This window comes from Phasianus colchicus, chromosome 3 (genome assembly GCF_987193195.1).
Source record: "Phasianus colchicus chromosome 3, bPhaCol1.hap1.1, whole genome shotgun sequence".
Lineage (NCBI taxonomy): Eukaryota > Metazoa > Chordata > Aves > Galliformes > Phasianidae > Phasianus > Phasianus colchicus.
The window spans coordinates 34720789-34732817 of record NC_143438.1 but is presented as its reverse complement, the minus strand read 5'-3'; the positions used below and the strand labels follow the sequence as shown (position 1 = coordinate 34732817).

Sequence of the window (12029 nt, the reverse complement as noted above, 5' to 3'; positions counted from 1 at the left end):
TAGTGTTTGGCAGATCCCCCCATAAGGCTTTTTCACCTTCATATGAACAATTTGATTTTTGAGAGTATGTTCATCAGAGAAGAAACAGCAGTTCCCTCTGAAACTGTGAACAGTCTTTACACATAGAACAAAGGCAGCCAAAGGCCTTCCCTTAACATTGTATGGGAAACCCATGCAGAGAATGGCCAAAAGTAATTGCAATATTTATTCTGTGCTGACACTAGTGGGTTGTTTTTTGTTTAATTTTTTTTTTTTTAATATAGTTTTCAAAATATAGGTATTTTCATAGCCAAATGCATTATATTTGTGTTTGCAGATTATAGAGTATAGATAACTAAAAACTGCATTGTTTTTCCAGAGATGAGGTCTTCAAGCTTTGAGTAAAGATACAGTGTAGGGTATCTCATGAATGCTGCTCTGTAAGAATGCTCAGCAATAGGGAAGAATCTGGAGAACTAAACAAAGAAGTGTGATGAACTATAGGGCATAGATGTAAAGATGATGGCTTTGTGCCTGGGAGTGTTTCTTCAGGTTCTCTCCCCACAAGCATCAAATTTGTTTTGCACAGTTAAGTTTTCATCCCTCTGCGTTACCTGCTTATTGCCTGTGCATTTGCCCATGCTGTCTAACTAGTACACCAAGTATCTGTGTTGCCCTGCACAGAAGTGCTCCACATGGCACTTTGCCTCTATACTAAAGCTACATCACTACCTATCAGGTTTTCAAAGTTCTGAGGTGGTTTCAGTGCAAAAACAGCATCTGTTTTAGGTGAGAGAGCATTACTTCATGGTCTAGACTGACTCTCACCACTGACAGCAGGACTCACTCATCACTGCCAGTAATGTGTTTCAGGACATGGTCAGAACATCTTGGGTGAAAGACACTAACTATAACCAGACATGTTGGAGATTGGCCTTCTCCATCAATTAGCTCAGTGACTGAAGGCATAGTTTTAAAGGAGTACCAGAATACTCAGGGTGTATCTTTTCAGTGTCAGCCTATTAAGCACCTGAAGGAACAAAAGAATATTCTTCTCCCAAAGAAGCATTAATTACATTGGACAATTTGTTCTCCTAAATAGCTACTTTGGGGTAGGCCTTGATCTCTACAGAGAAGATTGGCAGAAGGATTTTATTGGCCTCTATTGCAGCCTCAGCATATTCTTGGAGTAATTCATTAGGCTTCATTTTGTCTGTGTCAGCATCTGTTTCCTGACATAAGCATTAAAACCTGTCTTTGTGCAGTGGTGCATGCTTCTAAGAAAAACAAGCAAACAAACAGACAAACAAAAAACCACAAATGAACAACCAAGCAACCAAAAGAACCCCAACAAAAGCTGGAGGGATGTTATAGAGCTAGAAAGGGCTGAACACTGACTGCTCAGGACAGAATGCAATGAGAAAGATCAATCAGTTCCTTGAGGCAAATTTCTGAAAATTTTTCTTAATCAAGCTTTGGAGTTTTAGAAGTTTCCCTGTCTTTCTTCCTTTTGATATTAAGAGCAACTCAAACCACTGACAAAATAGCGAAACGTGTTCCTGTCTGGATTATAATGCCTTTAAATCTTGACACTTTATATGCAGTTCAAGTAAAAAGGTGTCCAGAGATCCCTGAGAGATTTACCTCTGAAAGAACAAGGAAAGCATGCGAGGAGATGAGCTCCTAAGCTGTTGTAAAAGCGGCACTGCTGAATGAATGCTGAATATCCTAAAGCTGCATTGCTGCTACTTGGTAGTCAAGAGCTGAATAACGAAAAGAATCAGTGGAATCCTTTAGTAACTCTGTAGCAGTTTGCAATCTTCTAAAGGAGTATAAAACCAGTACAATTTTGACTATGTGTTTAGTCTACAGATGAATACAACTGAATGAATGTATACAATGTATTCAGTGTTTAAAGTGAAGAAATGCCACTGGATCTACCACAAGCTGATCATCCTCAGAGAATAACGAAACTATCACAGTGACTTCTTTATGAACACTCAGGTGTCACTGACACATGATATGTCTGGTGCTTTTAAAGCTGATTAGGCTATGAATCATTTACTGCTAGTCTCACAACATACACTGCCGTTTCAGTAGTGCTCCTACCAAAAGCAGTAAATGACTGCTTTTAATTCATGTCTATATAATGACTGTACTGGTGTTATATAGTGCCACCTGATTTCCTGTCCTCAGATAGTCTTTCCTCTTAGGACTGAACACTGTATCTTGAACTCCCAAGAGAAAAACTATAGGCTGAATTGCCAAATACAGTGGAAAGAATGGGACCTACTGAGCACCTTCGGTAGTTGAGTTCTTAGAACAAGAAGAGCTAGAGGAAAGTGCTCCTGAAGTGAGGATATGCTACAAGTATGACTGCATTACAACAACATGAGTAACGATGTGCAAATGAAACCAGTGTCATGCTTCCATATTCCTGAGTAACACATCCATCCTAAGAGCCATACTCCCATTCTGAAGTCAGTATTACTAGCAGGTAAATGTGCAGACAAAACTGTTGAGGTTAATCGACTACAAAGATTTGTGAGGAAAGTGACTAAGGTGAGAGGGAAATATCACAGCAATATAGATCAACTGAAGTAACTGTAAAGTCTTTTTCACTTTAAAACAATATACAATACACAGTATTCATCATTTTAACGAAAAGGGTGTCATAGGAAAGGAAGCTAGATGAAAGTGCAACTGTCTACCAAACAGAGAAAAGGAAAATAAGGATCTATAGTGAACACATATGAAATAATGAAAGGTACTACAAAAGTAGATGGGAAAAATTCAATTCTTTTTCTTCCCTAAAAGAAAAATAAGGTATATACAATGAACTGTACAGCAACTTCTTCAAAACTGAAAAAAGCTCTTCAAGCAGCATATAATTAGCAATTACAATGAACTGCAAGTTAACAAGAGTCAAGAACAACAGTCATTTACTGAATTAACAAAAGTATTCAAATAGTAAAAGTACAAAAGAGTATCATGAGGTATATATAATCGCATAGTTGAAGCCACTACGTAATAGGAACCATGAGTGAAAATATAAGTGGGGACAGATGAACTCTCTATCATGCACAATATGCTTCAAAGGTCCACATCTGAAAGCATTTGTGCCAGTAAATGCTGCACGCAAACTGCTGAAACATGTGAACTATAATTCTGGTGTAAGATAGTGGAGCCTACGTTCCTAAGATTGGTAAGCAACATTTCTTGGTAAGTAAATAACGGAGCCAGAACTAGAATTGCTTACTGAAGAGAAATAAACAACAGCATGCCTCACTTTATTAAGTAGCTAAAGCAGCAGCCATTCATCCTGCCATTTTGGAACTGACCCTTATTTCTTTATTTTTGCCAATTTGATATCTGTTTCCATGGAAACATAAGTAGAACTAGCCACCAGCTGAGTCAATCTCAGTTGCTGGCTCTCAGTCCTCACGTTTTGTTCTGTTCCCTTGGAAACTGATGTCACATCAGAAAGACAAGTAAACCAGCATTTGCTCTTTAATATTTAGTCTTTCTTTGGACCTCCTTTAGATCCTCTGGGCCAGCAGAAGGTATACAGCTGACTTCCATGGCCATTCATTTTCATCCTCACTGGCATGGCTGCCAGCTACTGGTGGGCCCCAGCAGATGCAAGTGAGTGTTCTCAGTTTCAGCAACTTCTGGTGGGCTGTCCACTGTGAGCTACAGGGCTTGAAAACAGGCTACATATTTTAGGAGACATTTGGCTCCCAACGCCTGTAATATTTCAAACTGGAAGGAAAGAAATCAAATTTATTTAAGAAATAGTAGGGGAAACAGATGGGCACAATGATATTTAGAGAAAAAATTGACTGAGGAGCTCTGACCGGCATTAGGCTGAACACCCCCAGAAGCTATTTCAGCCAATTATATACTTCATTTCATAATCTAGTTTTGACAAAGTTCTTACTAAGCCAGCTGTTAGCTGATTGAATAGCCCAATAGCAAAATGTAAACAACACCTCTAAACACATCTGTTTATGCATATGTACATACGTAGAAAGAGAAAAGAACATCATCTGATTGTCTCAATTCAGTGAAGAATCTGCATAATTCTACTTGAGCACATGAATTAGAACCAGACATCTTTACCAATCCTCTCACATTTGACTCATGTACATACAGATGCACACACATGCTCTACACTGTATATACTTTCACAGCAGTGTATTTTCCAGTTCTTACAGTAACAGTTGTCATGACTGAAGACAAGAATTAAAAGGGAAAAAAATGTTAAAAATGTGAAGTAAATGTATTAAAATTCAGTAACTCAGGTTACTAATCTAGGACTTAAACACAATTTCATATGAAAATGCTACTTGATCTATGTCTGTATAGTTGAATACCAGCTCTGATACATTTTTTTTTTGCTTAAAAGCACACAAACAAAGCAATTCTACATGAAAAAAAGGCTGTCCAAAAGAAAGGTTTTTTATTTGGCGGCCTCTGCTCTTAGTTAACTGGCCTAAATATTGGGATAGAGCATCATGCTCTCTTTGTACATGCTTTTAGCCTTTCTTTTTTTCCAAACCTAATATATGAACTCCTTTTTGAGTTTTATTTACATCTCATCTAAGCTAGATCCACATAACTCTCACTGAGCAGTGGCGTGGCATTACTACCTTGAATTACTTCTAGAATTCAATGTTTTGTTGAATTCACCTGCAGTCCAAATAATATCCTCAGAATTTTCATTTCTTTATCTATTAGACTTAGAGCAGGCACTCGGAAAAGACTATCAGATACTCAGACACAACATTTATTCATTCAGTTTTGTTGCATTTATATCCACTTATTGAGAAAATCCTAAACATCTTTGTGCACCTGCAGAGCTATTTCAATTCAGCTAACATTGTGATCAGTACTTTGAAAAAAAATTTCAGGCAATTTAATTGTTTTAAGCTAGGCTTAAAACAAATTCTGTCTTAATCAAAGAGATGTAGAATGAACTGAATTTACCTAGTCTACACATGTGTTTCCTCTAGCTGAACTTAAAAGCAAAATCTAAAATCCTATCTACCACTACATCAGTAAAACTTTGCATAGAAAATGAGATAATAATCTCTAAAATTGCTGCTTAAGCTGTAATCAGAAAAGACTATTTCACATTATATTGAAGCAAAGGTCTGGGAACTGGTACCTTCTCTAATGAAGTTTCAGCCAAACGATTGCAGTCAAAAGGATGTATGGCACCTACTTATTCAGCTAATGAATGACTGAGTCCTCACAAACCAGTGCTGTTAGTTTAAGGCTCTTCAAATGGCCAAACCAGGCTCCAGCCAGCAGACAAGCACCCACATAGCCACTTGCTCACTCACAATCCCAGTAGGACAGGAGAGAAAATAGGAAGAGCAAAAGCAAGAAAGCTCATCAGTCAAAATAAAGGCAGCTCAATAACTGAGGAAAAGAGGAAAAAAAAAAACAAGTGGAAAATTTCTACCAAACAAACAAACAAAAAAAAAACAACCAACCAAATCACAGAAAAAATGGTGATACAAAGGAAATGTCTCACCACCTCCCACATGAAGGCTAATGCACAGCCAGTCTCTGGAAGACAACTCCTGCACTCCTTCCTCCACCCCAGCATGACTTGCTTGGCATGCTGTTGCACATATAGTAAGGAATATCTCTTTGATCAGTTGGGATCAGCTGTGTTGGCTGTCCCCTCCCAGTTTCTTGTCCATCCTATTCACTGTGTGTGCAGAATAGTAAAACGAGGTTATGTGAGTACTGTTCAGCATTAGTCCAAACACTGCTATGCCATCAACATTTTTAGACACAAATCCAAAACACAGCACCACAGGGTTAACTCTATGAAGAATTTTAACTCTGTCCCAACCAGACCCAGTTAATAAGATCATGCAGATTTTCTCTGCTCTGTTGTATGATTTCCTCCCCCCCCCCAGATACTCTCTAGCAAGTCCTAGCACTACAGGTTTTGATTGCTACTCAGTGCATTTTCATGGAATTTACTAACACCAATTCCTTGCTCCAACATAGCACTGAAGCAATCAGAGTCTAACATTACTTATGGAAACTTAGGACTAGTTTATTCCCTTTACAGCACTTACAAGCTCATTATATAAGCTTCTTTTTCCAGACATTTTAATGTTCAAAAGCAAAAGTTTTGCAATGTCCCTCCAGAGCTCTTCGCAATCAGCCCATCTTTTTTCTACCTGGAATACTTTACTATTACAGCTAAAATTTTGTCTTTTATTCACTTCCTCTTCCACTGAAGAATACAGGTCCCAGCACAGATCCCTGAAGGAATTACATCCCTCCTTCCCTAAAGATAACTTTTAGGTTTTACTGAATTCTGTTTCCTTGTTCTAAAATATTTGATGCCTGTTTGAAGGTTTCTCTCTTTTTCCATGGCTAGTTAATTTCCACAAGAGCCTTTGATGAAAGAAATTGTCACGTCCTTTCTGGAGACTAGCAGGCTGTGTCAGCTTCTGTTCACATGCTTGCTGGCTTCTTCAAACGATTTCACAGTTTTTGAATCACATGTTCCTCCACAAGTACCATATCAACTCTTCTTCAGTGTTGAACATTTATCTGTAATTCTACTCTTGACTATAACTTTTATCAGTTGAGTTGTTACAGCATTAGCTCAAAGCCATGAGGTTTCCACTCTGCCTTGAAAACACGGCAAGATATTTGCAACTTTTCTCTCAGATATCAAAGCAGCTCTGAGCTTATGATTATGTACTGCTATCAGTAGTTTCACTAGTACTCCTCTGAACTGCTTTGGAAAACAACCTAGTTCTAGTGCCTTATTTGTAAACAGTTTGATCCTACCAGCAGCTTATCACTCTTCAGTGAGTTCATCACAAAGTTCTAGCATAGGAATCTCCATAAGCTATTCAACAAATAGTTTTGCTGAAAAAAGCAGCAAAATAGTCATTTAATAATTCTACTTGACCCTGTTTTCTGCAAGTAATGCCATAGTATTCTGATCAAACATTATCTCTTCAGACTCCCTGACAAGCTTCCTGCTCCCAGTATGTAGATAAAAAATTTATTATTCATTTTTTTGTGCATTTTGCCAGTTGTTTTAACCTTTCTTTATTGTGTTCTGCATTTAACCTATCAGAGTTTATGATCCTTTCTATTCTCCTCATTTGGATACAACTTTTTTTTTTTTTTTTTTTTTTTTTTTTTTTAAGGATATCTTCCTGCTGTTCGACCATGCTGAGTTTCTCTGTTTTCAAGTCCTATTTGATGTGGCATGCACTTACTCTGTGTCTCCAATATGTGTATTTTAATACTCTCTAGGCCACCTGCAAAGATTTAACTCTCTAGGGTGTCCTCTCTAGTGTCTCTTTAAGAGGCTTCCTCAGTGTTATGTTGTTTCCCTTTCTAAAGTTGAGTACCACTCTACCTATATTTTGTTGGCTGTTGTTGCTTCATCAAAGCTACTGAAGATAAGAATGTTTTATTTGTAGCTACTGAATAGCCCTTCAAATATCAACACTTTGCAACAGACTCTGTACGCTATTCAGAATGAAATCAAGGGTTAATTCCCTCTTGCTGGGTACTCCAATCTGGTGAAGTGCGAAGCAGTCACTGCTCTGAAATAAGTTCACTGTGCAGCACATTCTGATGTGGCACTTGTCCAGTTTACATATGAATATTTTTGCTCTTGCAATATTTATGACTCCTTAGGCATATCAGTCAAAGTTCATCTTCTAACTTGTTGGCTTGTTACATGTTGCTGATAACATTGTCATGCACTTGGAATACATGGGAATTCCAACTCGCTCACTGATTTATTTGTTAATCCGATTTTACTTCAAGTTTTCTTTAATGGACAACACTATTCCACTACTGGCATGGCCTGCTCGACCTTTCCTGTATATTGATGTTTTTTTACTACAGCAATCACAGGAAAATTCAGTGTGAAACTTTAAGTACTAGAAACATTCCATATGATTCCAGAATATTAAAATAACATGTTATCACATGGTTGAATAAGAAGAAATATCACAATGACAACTGTATATTTAGTACTGAGACATCGAGGAACAAAAATGCTGCTATCCCAGATAAACAGATTTTAAAATGTTGCAAGAAATACTGGCACCTGGCATGCAAATTATTGTTTTTTCATGAGTCTAGCACTGATGTAAGACCATTTTACTTTTGGAAACTGTAAAATCTGGTCCATCTACCCTAGTTCTTATTTGTTTAACATTATTATTGGTTACCTTCTAAATCCACAGTGATTCAATCTGTGCCCACATGTTAGAAATCTGTACTCCGAGCAAGAGGTGTGCATGACTGCATGTCTACACAAAAACTTACTGAACTGTAGTAAGTATGAAATTGAATTATAATGTGCCTGGTGCTCAGGGAAAAGTGATTCAACTTCATAAAAGGTTTTGCTATTTCAGACAGTGGTTTCATTCCAAAGCAGATGCATCAGTGAGAAGATGAAATGAGAGTGGTTTCCTACATATTTTTGTATCGTGGTTGGATTCTCTGTGTCTAATTAACAGTAATACTCCTCGGCAGGAGGAGTTTGTCTTTAGAAAGAGGAGTAAATTCACACTGCAACTCTCCCCCTAGGGGAGATTCTATCAGAATCTTTCCTCCATACAGGTGACTGTTTCCATGAAATCTGTAGCAATGCTATGTTCTTAAGAGCTGTAACTGCTTTGTCAGAATTATCTGAATTTGACTGATTCTAAATTTATTGGGCAATAAGAATAAATAGGCACACACATAACACCTTTGCATATGAACATTTCTTAAGAAACCAGAAAAAATCAATGATGATTTGAAAAAGAAAGTAGGGCTCTGCCAGTGTGGCAGATAAATAAATGCAAATTTCAAGTGCAGCTTAGAAAGAAACTAATGAGAAAATCAGCAACTGGTCTCTTCACTGGTTTCTTCTGAAACATTAGCAAAAGAAAAAACATTAGAGAGGATGTAGTAAGAAAAAAACAGATGATAGAGTTAAAATTATGGTTAAAAACCACCTTTTCACACTGCTGTTTGAAGCTGAGAAGCGTTTTGTATCAGAAAATGCTTTTGCAGTATGTGAGCATCAAGCCTACAGTACTCTATACAAAGATTATGTAGGAGGAACCTTACCATTCTTCTGTAGGAAACCGGAGTATAGCTACAGAACTTTTAAAGCTTTATTCTGTAGTCTGTTTTAAGCAAAAAGTTTTGTTGCTTGTATATCAAATACCAGTAACTGCCCTACTGATGGTTGGAGGATCTGGATGCTTTAGGTCTCAGTCATTGTAACTTTTAATTGGGTCTCTTAGAGCATTTGTAGATGTGTGTTTCTCAAGAAAAGCTTATGTCTAGGATCTGGATTGCAGAGACCAATTCAAAAACTGACGGACAAACATCACAGTTTTCTTCTTGCTCCTGCCAGTGGCATTCATTCCAACAGAAGCCCTTTCACTTTTAGAAGTCCTTTACACTTTTAGATACAGGCTGCTCATCTTCAGCTTTAAAACATGTACAGATTGACTTCACAAATTCAGAGAAAGGAATCTGGAGTTTTAAGAAGTACTTGATAATTTGTTGGTGTTGAGATTCAAATAAACCATTTAGTGAGTAATTTCTAACAAAGGACATTGATTTAAGACTTCTCACTTTTTACTTTCACTTATACTTTCCATTTATGAAAACACAATTAATAAAGACCACCTGAAAATGTTAAATCTTCACACACTAAATGTACAACTTCCACAAAGAAAGTCAGTGAGTATTCATAATTAAAACAGCACTCAAGACACCCTGATGCACAGAAATGGGTCATAGCTAAAATGACTGATGGCACTCGGAACCTTGGAGTCTACATTCAGTTTAGTCTCTACTACTTAGATCTACTTTAACTAAGAGAAAATATGCCATTAAAATTGTTTATTAGACTCAAGTGGGATAAGAAATGTTTTATTTTCAATTCAGAAATAAAACAGAAACTTGCCTGCAGAAGTGTTTACTATGTGATAAGTATTTTCCAAACACACAACAAACAATAATTACTCACGTAAGCTCAACTAAAGAGTTCACCATTGCAGAACGCATTAAAAAAAATCCCTAAAATGAAAATGACAAATGCAAATACAATTGTCTTTTTTTTTTTTTTTAATAAGGGCTTTCTGGGACCTAAAGAGGCCTGCTTCAGGAAAATAAATTGCAGTTTATCTCATTGCTTAAATATGTATAATAGTTTAAATAAGTAAAATAGTTTAATGACAACATTTACTTGCATATTATTTTTATTTCCTCCCTTCCCCAAGTCCTTTAGCTTAAGAAAGCATTCTGATCAGTTTACACTCACAACAGATATTTCTAACAGAGAATCTTGGTCAATTCTATTCTGAGTATTTAAAATACAACGTAGATTCATGCACACATTACCCATTTTCATGTGAGTTTTCACGATTTTGCATGGGTTTACCCAGTTCCCAGAGAGGTCCAGCTTTAAAACAATTCAGGCCACTGGTGTGCAGCCCCATGATCATAATGCCAAGTATGGAGAAAACTCACTAAGATTTTGGCAGTACACATTACACACTCGTAAGTTCAGATGTAAACTGCAAACTTTTAGAACTGTAACTATAATTACTTTTCAAATATTCTGCATTTAAGGCTTGATAGATTCACAGTTATTGTGGCTGTCTACAAAAAAATCACTCCTGTGATTCTGCTAAGATATCAGGACTTTCAGTTTTGGTTTCCATTTGATCAGGGTAAAAAAAATAGTTCATTGTCAATGGGTTATGGGCGGTTTGGCCCATCTAACTCAATCAAGTTTTGAAATGAGCATTATTTAAATTAGATTTTGTAATTATTCATAATAGCATGTTTGGTTTTATATGCGCAGTGAAACAGACACAGTGATAACTGAGATATCCTCAGTTGCAGTGTAGTTGTAATGAAATAAACAGGCCTATCAACATGCTGCTATTGTTTCAAGCTCTGCAAATATAGGGCACAAGTGTCTGCACAAGACACATTTTTGTTACATTTTCCATTTTTATTGACAATCAGAATGGCTGGAGACTCTCTTCGAAATCAAGTTCAAACTCTAGGGAATGATTGTGGTAACTTTTTTCAGACTATAAAATGATTTCTTGAAAGACTTCCATGGCAGCTTAGGGTACATCATTCTAAGGTATCTTTCAGAAGTTATATTCAAATAAAAAGTAAAATCTTCTCCTGATAAAACTTCAAAATTACACTGAAAAGTAGGATCAAAGTAAAAACAATGGAACAAAGCATCATATCTTTTCTTCTTTTCACCACGAGAGAAAAATATTGCTCTTTATCTCACCAACTGCCAAATACTGGAGAACGGACTATCACTTCTGGATTATCCTCACATAATCTACTTTTCAGATCTTACTAGTTTCCATGTTGGGGTTTATAAATTGTCAAACACAGCTAATCTACACACAGATAGAATGATGTTTCTTTTGTTTTCTTCTGGTTCTGTATCATTGCTGCCATGGTTCTTTCTGCCAGGTTCTTTCCTGCCATGTCCAGAAAGCCTATTCCATTCTCCATTGTTCCATTCCATTCCATTCTCCACTCAATACCTACCAGAATGCTGGAAAATTTGTACACATGGCATTAAGCTATTACTTCCTCCCTACTGAAATCTGTAGCATGACCTTTCTGGGAATTGAATTAGAATAGGAATAATCAGCATGTGTGTTTGCACATGCTATTACTGAAAATAAATATAGCAGTAGCTAACATAATTCCTGAGTATCTTCACAAAGAATGCAGTAACTGCATTGTAAGCAGTGACTTTTGCATTTATCTTGTATGAGCGCTTACTGAAATCTGCTAATGGATTCTGATAATCTATTATTTATTGCAACAGACTCTAATAGTGAGCCTTAGCAGAGTAGTCTCCAGTGTTTACAACACTTTCATCTAAAAACTCTCAGATGTGACAGGAAAGTAGCACCTTCAACCACAGACAGGATTTCTTTTGGTTGCGGTTGTTTCATTGCTATTTTGCTTTTAAAAATAGAGCATTTGTTTCC

The 12029-nt window shown here is 36.8% G+C and overlaps 1 protein-coding gene across 2 annotated transcripts in view; it reads right to left on the bottom strand.

The window, feature by feature from the left end:
* Positions 1 to 12029, bottom strand: part of GABBR2 (gamma-aminobutyric acid type B receptor subunit 2) — a 446063-nt gene that overhangs the window by 118486 nt on the left and 315548 nt on the right. The window lies entirely within an intron of this gene.